Here is a 19227-nt window from a genome sequence, read left to right on the forward strand (position 1 = left end):
CTCACTACCTCTGTTTATTTCCCTCTGTTTCTAACAAATCTGTAGATTATTCAGTGAGTGCTTGTAAATTTAAATGCAGTAAACTGAAATTGCAATAACTTCCTTTACTATGTGATTCATTTCTTGCTTACTATGAAAATTGAAGTGTTTGATTGGCCCCATGTACATTAGGCCATGCCACATTGTCACTGCCACTGATTTCTATTTTGTTTATGTGATTGTCATGCAGATGAAGAAGAAGGATGTTAGCATATTTGAAATGTGGGACAAATCTTCAAGACAAGGAAAATAACTTCTACGTCCACACCAACTTCTCCTTCCGTTGAGCTGGAGAGCAATCTGCAGCTAGCACTAGTGCAAAGACATGACGAAGCTCCGCAACCGGAGAGGGAGACAACTCCAATTGTAGAAGATGATGAAGCGGTCGATGAAGATGATGAATCAATGCCCCAATTTGAAGCAGATTTGGCAGCTCTGGAACGTGATCCCGGCAAGCGACTTCCCATTTCTTCGTATCATGCCAATGACCAAGTAGAGTTAGAAGGAGATGCATTGACTTGGGTGCTTGTCAACCAAAGGATCATAAGTTTGAGATCAGAGATTTTAGTGGACATCCCCGTCGCTTTTGCCCTACTTGGTTTAAGCATCATAAGTGGCTTGAGTATAGTGTGCAAGAAGAGGCTGCTTTCTGCTTTGTTTGCTACTTGTTCAAGGATAAAACATAAAGTCTCGGAGGAGATGCATTTGTGAACGTTGGGGCTCTCACTACAGAATGTCAACCATGTTATCTCTATGTATCCGGCAATAAGGCGTGTTCTCATAAGGATTGCAAAAGAGTATATAATGGCACAGAGGCAGTAGCAGCAATGACTATGTTGACATCATTTCAGACATTTGAATTTGTTTTCATGGCACACTTGATGCAAGAAATATTTGAATACACCGATGACTCGGGTAGAGCTTTGCAAAAGAAAGATTAAGATATTGTTAATGCTATGGAGATTGTTGATCTCACAAAGCTGCACTTGCAATGCTTGCGAGAAGATGAAGGGTGGAATGATTTTCTTGAGAATGTCACTTCTTTTTGTGTAAAGCACAAGATCAAAATTGTTGACATGGAGGCTCCTTACTATCCTGCTGGGAGACCAAGAAGAGGGTGCTTCAATGGCACAAAGAATTACCAACGTTTCAAGGTTGAAACGTTTGTGGGTGTCATTGATAGGCAACTTCAAGAGCTGAATGCAAGATTTGAAGAGGTAAACACTGAACTACTTGCATGGCAGCATTCAGTCCACATGATTCATTTGATGCTTATGATAAAGAGAAGTTGGTTAGGCTTGCTAGAAAGTTTTATGCTAAGGATTTTACAAATGATGAATTGTCAAGACTTCCATGGCAATTAAGCATGTTCATTTCTCATGTGCGTAAGGATAAAAGGTTTAGCAAGTTGAAGAATCTATGTGAGCTTTCAGTTTTGATGGTTGAGACAAGAAAGAAAGAACAATATTATATCGTTTACAAACTTCTTAAGTTGGTTTCATTCTTCCGGTAGCCACTGCTAGCGTTGAGAGGGTATTTTCCTCGATGAAATACGTGAAGAATTCACTAAGAAACAAAATGGGTGATGAATATTTGAACAATTTGTTGGGAATATGCTCTAGAGGCAATAACAAATTGGTTATTATTATATTTCCTTGTTCATGATAATCGTTTATTATCCATGCTAGAATTTGTATTGATAGGAAACTCAGATACATGTGTGGATACATAGACAACACCATGTCCCTAGTAAGCCTCTAGTTGACTAGCTCGTTGATCAATTGATGGTTACGGTTTCCTGACCATGGACATTGGATGTCGTTGATAACGGGATCACATCATTAGGAGAATGATGTGATGGACAAGACCCAATCCTAAGCCTAGCACAAGATCGTGTAGTTCGTTTGCTAAGAGCTTTTCTAATGTCAAGTATCATTTCCTTAGACCATGAGATTGTGCAACTCCCGGATACCGTAGGAATGCTTTGGGTGTACCAAACGTCACAACGTAACTGGGTGGCTATAAAGGTGCGCTACAGGTATCTCCGAAAGTGTCTGTTGGGTTGGCACGAATCGAGACTGAGATTTTTCACTCCGTGTAAACGGAGAGGTATCTCTGGGCCCACTCGGTAGGACATCATCATAATGTGCACAATGTGACCAAGGAGTTGATCACGGGATGATGTGTTACGGAACGAGTAAAGAGACTTGCCGGTAACGAGATTGAACAAGGTATCGGGATACCGACGATCGAATCTCGGGCAAGTAACATACCGATTGACAAAGGGAATTGTATACGGGATTGATTGAATCCCCGACATCATGGTTCATCCGATGAGATCATCGTGGAACATGTGGGAGCCAACATGGGTATCCAGATCCCGCTGTTGGTTATTGGCCGGAGAACGTCTCGGTCATGTCTGCATGGTTCCCGAACCCGTAGGGTCTACACACTTAAGGTTCGATAACGCTAGGGTTATAGGGAATAGATATACGTGGTTACCGAATGTTGTTCGGAGTCCCGGATGAGATACCGAACGTCACGAGGAGTTCCGGAATGGTCCGGAGGTAAAGATTTATATATGGGAAGTCCTGTTTTGGTCACCGGAAAAGTTTCGGGTGCTACCGGTAACGTACCGGGACCACCGGGAGGGTCCCGGGGGTCCACCAGTTGGGGCCACTGGCCCCAGAGGGCTGCGTGGGCCAAGTGTGGGAGGGGACCAGCCCCAGGTGGGCTGGTGCGCCCCCCCCCACAAGAGGCCTAAGGCGCAGGGAAAGGGGGAAGGGGGAAACTGTGACACCCAAAAATTTTGACTTTGTTTTACTAATTAAAATTTTGCCAGGAAATTAAACTTTTCCATTTGTCAAGATTTACCCCTTTTGATATTGTGGATTTTTACCTCAAGTGGAAACTTTCCAAAAGTATTGTTGGATTTGTATACTCTCTCTATGAAACAATTCTTTATCAGTGGATTTAATTGCAAGATTTGTTTTCTCAGAGCTTTATTCTTTTAAAATGATTTCTTTTGGATTTGGAGCCTGTTTTGCACTGGAACCATTTGGCAAATGCCTTTAAAATTTCCACCAAAATTTGGGGATGTCTTGCAAAAATATCTTTTGGTTATTAGAGATTTTGAGCTCTACATCAACTTTTCAAATCTGGGCCAGTAGGCATTTTTTCACTACAACCTATTTAAATATTGCTTTAAAAATTCTTCCAGGTGTTTGGAGAGGTCAGTAGATGCATATAATTCAACTTCATGCAAAAACCCAGTGATGTTCTTTGAAACATTTGAGTGAATCAACCTCTTTTCCATTCTGGTCCAGTTTGGTGATTTATACTGCAACCCTATTCTATTTTGCTCTAGTGACCCTGAGCTTTTTCCTGCTTGTAGCCCTTCCTACAAACCTCTTAAGTCTAGGAGAGTGGACCCTTTGGAGGATTTTAAGTGCATGCAATGAAACCTTTTTCTTTCTGTCCAAAACTGTAGTTTTGCAACGCTTGCACTAACAAGTTTCTGGTTTTGCCCAAATGACCTTGCCATCACCACCCACATCCAGGGAGACCCTGATCTGGAGATTTTGGCCACTCCAAAAGTTGCCTAAGTGCACTTGGCATTCTGTCGAACACTTGGTGTGCACAGTCAGTTTTGGGCATGTTTCCTAGTTTGCACTATGATCTTGATCCCCTGACCCAGCAACCTTGTCCACTAAGCTCCTGGCTACCCATAACCTAGTCCTGTTAAGTGCCAGCCTCACCCTCGCACTCTAGGCCGCCCTGGCATTTCGTCGAGCACGTCCCGTGCGTGCTCTGGGCGCGCCCAGAGCGCACGTTTTGCACGCGCGCGCACCGAGCCGCCGCGCCGCACTGCCGCCCCCGACGCGTCCCGTCCCTGGCCCCAGCTCGCCCGCTGAGACGCGCACTACGCTCGTGCACTACGCTCGCCCACTCTCCACGCCACCCCTGGCGCCCTATAGCGCCGCTGGCAGAGCTTTTGGCGGCATGCCGGCGTCGGCAGTGAGCCTCTGCCATGGACGGCGCCGCCCAAACCACGCCAGCGCGCCAGCTGCCCCGGTGAACAGCTCGAGCTTATCCCGAAGCCCGTCGGCACGCGCTCGTCGCCGCCACCTCGCCCTGCAGCTACAGCACCGCGGTCGCCGGCGTTCTTATCCTCAGCCGCCACGGGATCAGCCTCGAGCGCCTATTTAAGGGATCCCCGAGCTCGTTCAAGACCTCAGGCGACCTCAGACTTTCCCCCTTGTGCTCCCCAAGCAGTGGATTGGCCGGGAGAGGCCATCTTCCCCAACTCCGGCCGGTTCGGCCGCCGCTGCCTTCCGGTGCCATTCGTCGTAACCAGCCACTCCCCCGCGCATCCAGCGCCACCAATCGCTTCCTCTTGTCCTTGCGGAGCTGCCCAGCGCCTCACCCTTGATCAGAGACCACCGGAGCCCTAAACTCACTTCACTCCCGTAGCCCTCTCCGCCGCGGAGCTCGCCGCCGGCGACTCCTCCCACCACCGTCGACCCAAGAACCACCGAGAGGACCGCCCCGGTCTGGCGGGTCCATCCCTGCCCTCAGGAGCCCTCGAGGAGCCGCCGTTCATCGCCGGCGATCGCCAGAGTCCCGCTCCCGTGCGGGCAGAGAAGAGGAGGGAGAGAAGAGAATGGTCAAACCTGACCAGTGGGCCCTCTGGACCCACTGTCAGTGACCCCCGCTGGCTTAAGTGGAAGTGTATTTCCGAGAGTACGTATCCCCTACCCCGAAAGCGTAAGCGCCCCGAAACGTTTTCCTTTTTCTGGTTTTATTTAAAACAGAGATTTGACCAAACTTTGACTGGCTATATCTTTTAAAATAAAACTCCAAATGAGTTGATTCTTTTTCCTACCTCTCTCAAATTTCATCTAGTTTATTTTAGGATTTATTTCAAAAAAATTTGAGACAACTTTTTGCCCTGTATTTGATTATATTTTTCAAAATAGGAAATGGGGAGAGAAGAAAGCTTTCAAAAAGTGCACCCTTTGCATACTCTTGAAGGCAAGCATTCTGAACTCTGGCATAATATTTTTGTGTGGTGTTTTGATATGGTTACAACACCACTTGGGCTTGGAGTATACGTTATCTTTATGTAACGATAAAGTCTCACGCATGAGTGCATTTTGGAGATGTTTTGTTGTTAGCAATGGATATGCTGGTGATAGTGACCATCCTCGTGAGCTTCTCATGCATACCGGAAGGCAGCCGGGAAAGTCGTGGTCTTGGGTAGACACGGGCTTTTCCCTAGTCCCTCGTCGAGACGAGTATGTCCGGTATGGTATGGTGAGGCTTGATGAGTGGTGAGTTTATCTGTTAATGGTAATATTGTTGGAGAATGCTTGGACCTCCTGAGTTGGCCGTAGGTCGAGTCTTGGTTAGTATCTTCCACTACTTGTTTTGTACTACCACTTGTCCCTGCCGCAGGTAGGGTATGGTTCAGTAAGTTGTCAACCCCTTACCAAAGCACACACCGTACAGAGAGGCCATGGTGGAAGATACCGGGTGCATCCGGTAGGCAGGCCACCTGGTCCGGGGGCATGGGTGTTTCCGGTTGGGACCGAGAGGGGGGCACCCCTTAGAGCGCGCGTATATAAATTTGATCCCATGCTACGTCGAGGTTGTAGCCTCCCCACTTAGAGTTTTGCTTGGCAGGTGTCGTGGGTGATTCCAGACACCGGTAAGTTAAGCTGGTGTGTGCAGGTCAGGCGTGTTTTCAATTAAAAGGCCGTAGGCGGAATTAGTCCCGATGGACTAAATAAATTCGTTACTCGTGGGTAAATAGTACACCCTCTGCAGAGAATATATCCATTCGGATAGCCATGTTCATGGGTAAGGACTACAGTCTGAGGTGGATCTAGTGACGGTTTTCGGATGGAGAAACGGTTAACTGGATCATGGAAACGGTATTCAGATGGAGAACGGCTTAATTAGAATCTAGTGACGGTCTTCGGATGGAGGAACGGCTAGACTAGCTATTGTTTATGACCTGTGACACATGAGGATTATGATTATTATTTTTATGGACTAACCATTTTCATTATTTGAATTTATTGAGTATCCCTGGGACGGTTCTACCTCCTGGATATTCACTACGATTATTCTTATATAAGCCCTTTATGTGGTGTCGCTCAGACGCCCGACTGTGGCATGTTTGTTATTTATTTATCCCTTATAAGCCCTTTATGTGGTGTCGTTCAGACGCCCGACTGCGGCATGTTTGTTATTTATTTATCCTTTATAAGCCCTTTATGTGGTGTCGCTCAGACGCCCGACTGCGGCATGTTTGTTATTTATTTATCCTTTATAAGCCCTTTCTGTGGTGTCGCTCAGACGCCCGACTGCGGCATTGTTAATTTATTTGCAACCTTTCGAGGAGTCATTTCAGACACTCGGTCAGTACATTCTGTTTTTCTCCCGCATTGCATGTTCATATTTTTCCCTGCATGCGAGCATCACAGATTTTTGTGACAGACGTTATCATCATAAAAATATTTTGGAGCATGATTACCCCTTGTTATATTATACCCGTGTTCCTAATGTTTGCGAGTACATTCAAACGTACTCACTGGCTTGTCCCTCGCTATTGTCTTGGCTAGATTTCGCGCATGGGGAGAGCGTTACGACGACAGCCCCGGAACCTACGCAGTGTTGATAGCAGCCTCGCGAAGATAGGAGTTATCCTGGTCAGCTGTTCTTGTGGGAAATGGAGTCCCATAGATGCAGATGAACCACAAACCACTTCCGCCATCAACCACTAGAAACCAAGTGTTGTACTCCTAGGCCACAATGGTCTTATACTACATATTTTGTACTTTGCTTGGAATTCTTGTATCAAGTTGGTGCCTCATCAGCTAACAGTAATCCTGGGGCTGGTGAGCACAAAGGCCGCTTTCTGGGAAATTAATATCCCAAAAATCCGGTCGTGACAGACTTGGTATTAGAGCCAGGCTGACCATTGGCTAATCCTATCTTAGCCAGGTCAATAAACCTAGGTTAACCAAACCACCAGACCTTAACCTAACCTCGGCAAGCTTCTCGCGTAAGATAGCCCCACAGTGACCCGACGCCTTTCGGCGGACGGTGCCCAACCTATCAGCCTAGCCCGTCGATCGCGCGCCAGTGACCGACACCCAACCCGTCCCATTCGCAAGCGTACGAAGGAAGACTCCGTCCCCTTTTCCTATAAAAAGGGCACGCTAGCCTCAATCCAGCACGGCACAACCCCTTTCCCCAAACCAAGCCACGATGCCTGGCCCCATCGTTCACAATGAGACTACAACAACCAACCTTGGAGGTTTTGTGACCGTGCTCGCAAACCTCACTCGCCGTGCCTATGCATTAGAAGAGCCTCCTGAATATGTTGTGTACCAAGGACCCATGTACGGTGAGAGCCGTCAGTACTAGGCCACTGTGCACATCTATGGTAGGGGTCTGTCGCCAGAACGTCCCTACAGGTTCACTGGAAGGACCACTTCCTTTGAGCCACAAGCCATCCAACTGGCAGCTCGAGAAGCTATAGTTCAACTCCGGCACTTGTCGCCCAGAGTTAACTGTCGCTCGTTCTACTACTACCCCAGTCGTGACGGGTATGGTAGACCGCCCCAGGTTGCCAACGGAGATCACGAGACAGATCCTGCACTATTGCATCTGGTGCGCTATGTAAGCGCACTAGAACAACTGTTCGATCAGGTCACCCTTGATCTGATCGCAGCTCGTGGAGAACTGGTTCGCCGAGCCCCGGCGAGAGGAGAAGTGGAGCCCGACGCCGACAACCCAGTCGTGCTGTTCGGACACCCAATCGATCCCTTGAGGTCTGCCCCGGCCATCAACCAGAGTGCTTTGGTGTCCCCAGAAGCGCTCCGTCGTCTTTTGGGAACCCGTTCCAATGGGATTGTGGCCAACAACCCCCGCGATGGCCATCACCACTACCCCGACCCTGCAGCCCCTCAACCTCAACCAGCAAATCCCGATGGAGAAACCCGTGGAGAAACCTCGGCATCCGCCAGGCCAACCCACTTAGACATTAACGAAGTAGACTAGGTCGCTCGAGTTGTATCGAGCCTTAGTTTTCCTACGCTTTGTAATGGTGTGATCTTGTATCGCTTTTATTAAACGCTGTCTGCTTGTGCGCCCCGTTTTGGAGTAGTAGCTATGCATATGTACGTTGGCGTACAGTTGCATTTTTAAAATTTCGGGCGCAGCTACCAAGACCAACCCCGACGGCACCCACAGTAAGGCGTCACATTTATGTGATGCGTATATCTGTGGCTTTAACCCAAGAACAGGATCGACAACCAGTTGCCCTTCACCACGGTAGATAACCCAACCCCAATGCTATAAAAAGGCCACCTCGTGACCTTGCCGAGTACCCCTCACCTTGTGCGCAGCACTCACAGCCATTTCTTTGCCATGCCGACCCCCAGTATTTATCTAAGAACCCCATACGCAACCCCGGGTAGTTTTGTTAAATTATTGTGGGACTTTACCTGCAGTACCATGAGTGCCACCCATCCACCCCAGTACGAGTTGCTCAAATCGAGGATCACCCCATCCACCTCGAAATATTGGGCAGTGGTGCACATCCCTCCCGCATACCCAAACCAAGACCCAACAGAAGTTTCCTTCGTGGGAAAATCCATGCCGACTCCGCATATGGCCATAGAAGCTGCTGCGTACGAGGCGCTCGCTCGCCTTCGATTCGCGGTACCCTATGCCAGCGAACGAGGATATTATTATTTTCCGAGTCGTGCAGCACCCGAAGAAGTTGCATCTTTTCCCGGTGGACGAATTGAGAGAGATCCAGTACTGGCCAACCTTGCCCAGTACGTTATCGCTCAGGAGCGTTTGACTCAGCGGGTAATGGGTTATCTCCAGAGCCTCGCTGATTTAAATCCTCGGATCGCTATTGGCAGACCACTGAGGCCTGACCAGGAGAGGCGCATTCATCGACTGGTCAACCCGCTTCCCCCGATAGAAGAGGAGTGTGCCCCAGTACCAGAGGCGTTTTCTCAGGACCCTGTCTTTTTGCCGTTTTCTTTGTAAACGTCACCGCTGTGTTTATTATCCCAGTATTTATTTATGTGTTGTAACTTGCGCGTGGTATCCAAATTTGTGCGATGAATCCGAGTTTTGGTTTCAATTATGTGAGCAGTGTTGCTGCTGTTATTTTTGTTATAACTATTTTTTTTCTCTCGGAATATTTTTTGTAATGAGATTTCTTTCCCCGAGTTGCTACAGCGTATATATCTTTACGACATAGATTTTTTTTATTCGCACAGCACTGTAACAGCAGACTCACAACCTCAACCACTCGACCTTGTGCACTAATTGCAAATCCTCGTACACATTTTGCGCCTAACTGATCACACCCGAGGACACCACAGTCTCAGTAAGAGAGATTTGTGAGTGATCATTCGGACGCGAGCTGCCCCAGCACACCGACAACAGTTAGCACTCGATGCCGCACCTAATCCTCGTGATCGCCGCCACCGCGAAGAGCTAACACTCGAGCGGCAGCATCACGACGATCATCCAGGATCATCGCGCACAAGAGCACGGATAACCCCAGCAGCACCGCCAAACCTCCACACACCAGGACCACATACCAGTCCGGCATCGCCTCCGCCATTGGAGCCTCGTCTCGAGCTCCTGCTAACAACAATGGAGGAGAAGGAAGGAGAAGTAGGAACGAGGCCAGGTGTGAGGAAGAAGAGAGGAGCACCGTGATCATTTTATAGCTCGAGATCGGTGTACGGTGGGCGAGGTCCACCAGCGCCACTCGTCGCTCGATCGCCGGTGTTCGGAGGCGAGTCCGTGAGCAGTGCCGACAGCGCACTGGCCCGCGAGGTGAGTGCACGCTGCACCGGCAGCTAGCACGCCGCGCACTACCGCAGTACGGCCTAGATGCCCTACGCGCTAGGCGTCGCCGGTGGAGGAAGCGCGGGAGAGCACGCGAGAGAGAAGAGAGAGCCAGAGGTAGAAGAAGAGGCCGACAGTGGGCCCTGGGTCCACCTGTCAGCCAGTGAGAGCACTGTGCTCTCGGGTGCGATCAGCGTATCTTAGTAATTTAGAATTTATTCTAAATTACTGTGCCCAGCATAGAAATATCTCGGGTTTTTTTCCCGACCTTAGATTTTTCCACGCAACGCCAGTGTCCACACTGTGGTTTTACACCACTAATTGCCCTCTCACTGTAGCCGCTTTGTTTTTACACAGTTGAATGATTTCTTTGGGTAAGGGCAATGTTTGTTCAAAACAGCTTTTAACAAATCTCGAGGACGAGATTTTTCTTAAGGGGGGTAGTGTTGTGACACCCCAAAATTTTGACTTTGTTTTACTAACTAAAATTTTGCCAGGAAATTAAACTTTTCCATTTGTCAAGATTTACCCCTTTTGATATTGTGGATTTTTACCTCAAGTGGAAACTTTCCAAAAGTATTGTTGGATTTGTATACTCTCTCTATGAAACAATTCTTTATCAGTGGATTTAATTGCAAGATTTGTTTTCTCAGAGCTTTATTCTTTTAAAATGATTTCTTTTGGATTTGGAGCCTGTTTTTCACTGGAACCATTTGGCAAATGCCTTTAAAATTTCCACCAAAATTTGGGGATGTCTTGCAAAAATATCTTTTGGTTATTAGAGATTTTGAGCTCTACATCAACTTTTCAAATCTGGGCCAGTAGGCATTTTTTCACTACAACCTATTTAAATATTGCTTTAAAAATTCTTCCAGGTGTTTGGAGAGGTCAGTAGATGCATATAATTCAACTTCATGCAAAAACCCAGTGATGTTCTTTGAAACATTTGAGTGAATCAACCTCTTTTCCATTCTGGTCCAGTTTGGTGATTTATACTGCAACCCTATTCTATTTTGCTCTAGTGACCCTAAGCTTTTTCCTGGTTGTAGCCCTTCCTACAAACCCCTTAAGTCTAGGAGAGTGGACCCTTTGGAGGATTTTAAGTGCATGCAATGAAACCTTTTTCTTTCTGTCCAAAACTGTAGTTTTGCAACGCTTGCACTAACAAGTTTCTGGTTTTGCCCAAATGACCTTGCCATCACCACCCACATCCAGGGAGACCCTGATCTGGAGATTTTGGCCACTCCAAAAGTTGCCTAAGTGCACTTGGCATTCTGTCGAACACTTGGTGTGCACAGTCAGTTTTGGGCATGTTTCCTAGTTTGCACTATGATCTTGATCCCCTGACCCAGCAACCTTGTCCACTAAGCTCCTGGCTACCCATAACCTAGTCCTGTTAAGTGCCAGCCTCACCCTCGCACTCTAGGCCGCCCTGGCATTTCGTCGAGCACGTCCCGTGCGTGCTCTGGGCGCGCCCAGAGCGCACGTTTTGCACGCGCGCGCACCGAGCCGCCGCGCCGCACTGCCGCCCCCGACGCGTCCCGTCCCTGGCCCCAGCTCACCCGCTGAGACGCGCACTACGCTCGCGCACTACGCTCGCCCACTCTCCACGCCACCCCTGGCGCCCTATAGCGCCGCTGGCAGAGCTTTTGGCGGCACGCCGGCGTCGGCAGCGAGCCTCTGCCATGGACGCCGCCGCCCAAACCACGCCAGCACGCCAGCTGCCCCGCTGAACAGCTCGAGCTTATCCCGAAGCCCGTCGGCACGCGCTCGTCGCCGCCACCTCGCCCTGCAGCTACAGCACCGCGGTCGCCGGCGTTCTTATCCTCAGCCGCCACGGGATCAGCCTCGAGCGCCTATTTAAGGGATCCCCGAGCTCGTTCAAGACCTCAGGCGACCTCAGACTTTCCCCCTTGTGCTCCCCAAGCAGTGGATTGGCCGGGAGAGGCCATCTTCCCCAACTCCGGCCGGTTCGGCCGCCGCTGCCTTCCGGTGCCATTCGTCGCAACCAGCCACTCCCCCGCGCATCCAGCGCCACCAATCGCTTCCTCTTGTCCTTGCGGAGCTGCCCAGCGCCTCACCCTCGATCGGAGACCACCGGAACCCTAAACTCACTTCACTCCCGTAGCCCTCTCCGCCGCGGAGCTCGCCGCCGGCGACTCCTCCCACCACCGTCGACCCAAGAACCACCGAGAGGACCGCCCCGGTCTGGCGGGTCCATCCCAGCCCTCAGGAGCCCTCGAGGAGCCGCCGTTCGTCGCCGGCGATCGCCGGAGTCCCGCTCCCGTGCGGGCAGAGAAGAGGAGGGAGAGAAGAGAATGGTCAAACCTGACCAGTGGGCCCTCTGGACCCACTGTCAGTGACCCCCGCGCCACCCACGCTGGCTTAAGTGGAAGCGTATTTCCGAGAGTACGTATCCCCTACCCCGAAAGCGTAAGCGCCCCGAAACGTTTTCCTTTTTCTGGTTTTATTTAAAACAGAGATTTGACCAAACTTTGACTGGCTATATCTTTTAAAATAAAACTCCAAATGAGTTGATTCTTTTTCCTACCTCTCTCAAATTTCATCTAGTTTATTTTAGGATTTATTTCAAAAAAAAATTGAGACAACTTTTTGCACTGTATTTGAAATATTTGTATTTGATTATATTTTTCAAAATAGGAAATGGGGAGAGAAGAAAGCTTTCAAAAAGTGCACCCTTTGCATACTCTTGAAGGCAAGCATTCTGAACTCTGGCATAATATTTTTGTGTGGTGTTTTGATTGGTTACAACACCACTTGGGCTTGGAGTATACGTTATCTTTATGTAACGATAAAGTCTCACGCATGAGTGCATTTTGGAGATGTTTTGTTGTTAGCAATGGATATGCTGGTGATAGTGACCATCCTCGTGAGCTTCTCATGCATACCGGAAGGCAGCCGGGAAAGTCGTGGTCTTGGGTAGACACGGGCTTTTCCCTAGTCCCTCGTCGAGACGAGTATGTCCGGTATGGTATGGTGAGGCTTGATGAGTGGTGAGTTTATCTGTTAATGGTAATATTGTTGGAGAATGCTTGGACCTCCTGAGTTGGCCGTAGGTCGAGTCTTGGTTAGTATCTTCCACTACTTGTTTTGTACTACCACTTGTCCCTGCCGCAGGTAGGGTATGGTTCAGTAAGTTGTCAACCCCTTACCAAAGCACACACCGTACAGAGAGGCCATGGTGGAAGATACCGGGTGCATCCGGTAGGCAGGCCACCTGGTCCGGGGGCATGGGTGTTTCCGGTTGGGACCGAGAGGGGGGCACCCCATAGAGCGCGCGTATATAAATTTGATCCCATGCTACGTCGAGGTTGTAGCCTCCCCACTTAGAGTTTTGCTTGGCAGGTGTCGTGGGTGATTCCAGACACCGGTAAGTTAAGCTGGTGTGTGCAGGTCAGGCGTGTTTTCAATTAAAAGGCCGTAGGCGGAATTAGTCCCGATGGACTAAATAAATTCGTTACTCGTGGGTAAATAGTACACCCTCTGCAGAGAATATATCCATTCGGATAGCCATGTTCATGGGTAAGGACTACAGTCTGAGGTGGATCTAGTGATGGTTTTCGGATGGAGAAACGGTTAAACTGGATCATGGAAACGGTTTTCGGATGGAGAACAGCTTAATTAGAATCTAGTGACGGTCTTCGGATGGAGGAACGGCTAGACTAGCCATTGTTTATGACCTATGACACATGAGGATTATGATTATTATTTTTATGGACTAACCATTTTCATTATTTGAATTTATTGAGTATCCCTGGGACGGTTCTACCTCCTGGATATTCACTACGATTATTCTTATATAAGCCCTTTATGTGGTGTCGCTCAGACGCCCGACTGTGGCATGTTTGTTATTTATTTATCCCTTATAAGCCCTTTATGTGGTGTCGCTCAGACGCCCGACTGCGGCATGTTTGTTATTTATTTATCCTTTATAAGCCCTTTATGTGGTGTCGCTCAGACGCCCGGCTGCGGCATGTTTGTTATTTATTTATCCTTTATAAGCCCTTTCTGTGGTGTCGCTCAGACGCCCGACTGCGGCATTGTTAATTTATTTGCAACCTTTCAAGGAGTCATTTCAGACACTCGGTCAGTACATTCTGTTTTTCTCCCGCATTGCATGTTCATATTTTTCCCTGCATGTGAGCATCACAGATTTTTGTGACAGACGTTATCATCATAAAAATATTTCGGAGCATGATTACCCCTTGTTATATTATACCCGTGTTCCTAATGTTTGCGAGTACATTCAAACGTACTCACTGGCTTGTCCCTGGCTATTGTCTTGGCCAGATTTCGCGCATGGGGAGAGCGTTACGACGACAGCCCCGGAACCTACGCAGTGTTGATAGCAGCCTCGCGAAGATAGGAGTTATCCTGGTCAGCTGTTCTTGTGGGAAATGGAGTCCCATAGATGCAGATGAACCACAAACCGCTTCCGCCATCAACCACTAGAAACCAAGTGTTGTACTCCTAGGCCACAATGGTCTTGTACTACATATTTTGTACTTTGCTTGGAATTCTTGTATCAAGTTGGTGCCTCATCAGCTAACAGTAATCCTGGGGCTGGTGAGCACAAAGGCCGCTTTCTGGGAAATTAATATCCCAAAAATCCGGTCGTGACAGAAACCCTAGGCTCAGATGGGCCTAAGGCCCACCTAGTGGTGCGCCCCCCTCTCTCCCCCCTTGGCCGCCCCTCCAAGTCCCATCTAGGGCTGGCCGCACCCCTTGGGGGGGAACCCTAGATGGGGGCGCAGCCCCTCCCCCTCCCCTATATATAGTGGGGGTTTTGGGGCTGCCACAGACATGAGAACATCTCTCTCTTGGCGCAGCCCTACCCCTCTCCCTCCTCGTCTCTCATAGTGCTTGGCGAAGCCCTGCTGGAGTGCCACGCTCCTCCATCACCACCATGCCGTTGTGCTGCTGCTGGACGGAGTCTTCCCCAACCTCTCCCTCTCTCCTTGCTGGATCAAGGCGTGGGAGACGTCACCGGGCTGCACGTGTGTTGAACGCGGAGGCGCCGTGGTTCGGCGCTTAGATCGGAATCAACCGCGATCTGAATCGCTACGAGTACGACTCCTTCATCCGCGTTCTTGCAACGCTTCCGCATCGCGATCTACAATGGTATGTAGATGCACTCCCCTTCCCCTCGTTGCTAGATTACTCCATAGATTGATCTTGGTGATGCGTAGAAAATTTTGAATTGCTGCTATGTTCCCCAACAGTGGCATCATGAGCTAGGTCTATGCGTAGTTTCTATGCACGAGTAGAACACAAAGTAGTTTTGGGCGTCGATTTTGTCAATTTACTTGTCGTTACTAGTCTTATCTTGATTCGGCGGCATCGTGGGATGAAGCGGCCCGGACCGACCTTACACGTACACTTACGTGAGACAGGTTCCACCGACTGACATGCACTAGTTGCATAAGGTGGCTAGCGGGTGTCTGTCTCTCCCACTTTAGTCGGATCGGATTCGATGAAAAGGGTCCTTATGAAGGGTAAATAGAAATTAGCATATCACGTTGTGGTTTTTGCGTAGGTAAGAAACGTTCTTGCTAGAAACCCATAGCAGCCACGTAAAACATGCAACAACAATTAGAGGACGTCTAACTTGTTTTTGCAGGGTATGCTATGTGATGTGATATGGCCAAAAGGATGTGATGAATGATATATGTGATGTATGAGATTGATCATGTTCTTGTAATAGGAATCACGACTTGCATGTCGATGAGTATGACAACCGGCAGGAGCCATAGGAGTTTTCTTAATTTATTGTATGACCTGCGTGTCAATGAAAAACGCCATGTAATTACTTTACTTTATTGCTAACCGTTAGCCATAGTAGTAGAAGTAATAGTTGGCGAGACAACTTCATGAAGACACAATGATGGAGATCATGATGATGGAGATCATGGTGTCATGCCGGTGACGAAGGTGATCATGCCGCGCCTCAAAGATGGAGATCAAAAGGCGCAAGATGATATCGGCCATATCATGTCACTTTATGATTTGCATGTGATGTTTGTCATGTTTACATCTTATTTGCTTAGAACGACGGTAGCATAAATAAGATGATCCCTCACTAAAATTTCAAGAGACGTGTTCCCCCTAACTGTGCACCGTTGCGAAGGTTCGTTGTTTCGAAGCACCACGTGATGATCGGGTGTGATAGATTCTAACGTTCGGATACAATGGGTGTTGACAAGCCTAGCATGTACAGACATGGCCTCGGAACACATGCGAAACACTTAGGTTGACTTGACGAGCCTAGCATGTACAGACATGGCCTCGGAACACAAGAGATCGAAAGGTCGAACATGAGTCGTATAATAGATGCGATCAACATGGAGATGTTCACCGATGATGACTAGTCCGTCTCACGTGATGATCGGACACGGCCTAGTTTGACTCGGATCATGTATCACTTAGATGACTAGAGGGATGTCTATCTGAGTGGGAGTTCATTAAATAATCAGATGAACTTAATTATCATGAACATAGTCAAAAGGTCTTTGCAAATTATGTCATAGCTTACGCTTTAGTTCTACTGTTTAAGATATGTTCCTAGAGAAAAATTTAGTTGAAAGTTGATAGTAGCAATTATGCGGACTGGGTCCGTAAACTGAGGATTGTCCTCATTGCTGCACAGAAGGCTTATGTCCTTAATGTACCGCTCGATGTGCTGAACCTCAGCGTCGTCTGTAGATGTTGCGAAACATCCGACATACACGTTTTGATGACTACGTGATAGTTCAGTGCGTAATGCTAACGGTTTAGAATTGTGGCACCAAAGACGTTTTTCGTCGCAGAACATATGAGATGTTCCGAAGACTGAAATTGAGATTTCAGACTAGTTCCCACGTCAAGAGGTATGAGACCTCTGACAAGTTTCTTAAGCCTGCAGACTAAGGGAGAAAAGCTCAATCGTTGAGCATGTGCTCAGATTGTCTGAGTACCACAATCGCTTGAATCGAGTGGGAGTTAATCTTCCAGATAAGATAGTGATGGTTCTCCATAGTCACTGCCACCAAGCTATTAGAGCTTCATGATGAACTATAACATATCAGGGATAGGCATGATGATCCTTGAGCAACTCGCGATGTTTGACACCGCGAAAGTAGAAATCAAGAAGGAGCATCAATTGTTGATGGTTAGTAAAACCACTAGTTTCTAGAAGGGCAAGGGCAAAAGGGATACTTCATGAAACAACAAATCATTTGCTGCTCTAGTGAAGAATCCCAAGGTTGAACCCAAACCCGAGACTAAGTGCTTCTGTAATGAGGGAAACGGTCACTGAAGCAGAACTACCCTAGATACTTGGTAGATGAGAAGGCAGGCAAGGTCGACAGAAGTATATTGGATATACATTATATGAATGTGTACTTTACTAGTACTCCTAGCAGCACCAGGGTATTAGATACCGGTTCGGTTGCTAAGTGTTAGTAACTCAAAATAAAATCTGCGGAATAAACGGAGACTAGCTAAAGGTGAGATGACGATATGTGTTGGAAGTGTTTCCAAGGTTGATGTGATCAAGCATCGCATGCTCCCTCTACCATCGAGTTTGGTGTTAAACCTAAATAATTGTTATTTGGTGTTTGCGTTGAGCATAAACATGATTGGATTATGTTTATCGCAATACAGTTATTCATTTAAGGAGAATAATGGTTACTCTGTTTATTTGAATAATACCTTCAATGGTCTTGCACCTAAAATGAATCTCGATCGCAGTGATACACATGTTCGTGCCAAAAATATATAAAATAGTAATGATAGTACCACATACTTGTGACACTGCCATTTGAGTCATATTGGTATAGAACGCATGAAGAAGCTCCATGTAGATGGATCTTTGGACTCACTCGTTTTTGAAAAGATTGAGACATGCGAACCATGTCTATTGGTATATATGCATGAAGAAACTCCATGCAGATGGATCGTTTGGACTCACTTGTTTTGAATCACTTGAGACATGCAAATCATACCACATGGGCAAGATGACTGAAAGGCCTCGTTTTCAGTAAGATGGAACAAGAGAGCAACTTGTTGGAAGTAATACATTTGATGTGTGCAGTCCAATGAGTGCTGAGGCACGCAGTGGATATCGATATGTTCTTACTTCACAGATGATTTGAGTAGATGTTGAGAATATTTACTTGATGAAACACAAGTCTGAATTATTGAAAGGTTCAAGTAATTTCAGAGTGAAGTTGAAGATCGTCGTGACAAGAGGATAAAATGTCTATGATATGATCATAGAGATATCTGAGTTACGAGTTTGGCACACAATTAAGACATTGTGGAAAGTGTTTCACAATTAATACCGCCTGGAACACCACAATGTGATGGTGTGTCCGAACATCATAACTGCACCCTATTGGATATGGTGCATACCATGATGTCTCTATACCACTATCGTTTATGGGTTAGGCGTTAGAGACAACCACATTCACTTTAAATAGGACACCACGCAATTCCGTTGAGACGACACCGTTTAGAGAAACATAAGTTGTTGTTTCTTAAAAGTTTGGGGCTGCGATGCTTATGTGAAAAAGTTTCAGGCTGATAAGCTCGAACCCAAAGCGGATAAATGCATCTTCATAGAATACCCAAAACAGTTGGGTATACCTCCTGTTTCAGATCTGGAAGTAAACAGGTCCTTTCTCGAGAAAAAGTTTCTCTCGAAAGAATTGAGTGGGAGGATGGTGGAGGCTTGATGAGGTTATTGAACCATAACTTCAACTAGTGTGTAGCAGGGCACAGGAAGTTGTTCCTGTGGCACCTACACCAATTGAAGTGGAAGCTTATGATAGTGATCATGAAACTTCGGATCAAGTCACTACCAAACCTCATAGGACGACGAGGATGCGTACTACTTCAGAGTAGTACGTGATCCTGTCTTGGAAGTCATGTTGCTAGACAACAATGAACCTACGAGCTATGGAGAAGCAATGGTGGGCCCGGATTCCGATGAATGGCTCGAGGCCATAAAATCCGAGAGGATCCATGTATAAAAGCAAAGTATAGACTTTGGAAGAAATACTTGATAGTCGCAAGGCTGTTGGGTGCAGATGGATTTTAAAAGGAAGACAGACAATGATGGTAAGTGTCACCATTAAGAAAGCTCGGCTTGTCGTTAAGATGTTTTCCGACAAGTTCAAGGAGTTGACTACGATGAGACTTTCTCACTCGTAGCGATGCTAAGAGTCTGTTGGAATTATATTAGCAGTTATTGCATTATTTATGAAATCTTGCAGATAGGATGTCAAAACATTGTTT

The sequence above is a fragment of the Triticum aestivum genome, chromosome 5D, assembly GCF_018294505.1.
Source record: "Triticum aestivum cultivar Chinese Spring chromosome 5D, IWGSC CS RefSeq v2.1, whole genome shotgun sequence".
In the NCBI taxonomy this organism is placed as follows: domain Eukaryota; kingdom Viridiplantae; phylum Streptophyta; class Magnoliopsida; order Poales; family Poaceae; genus Triticum; species Triticum aestivum.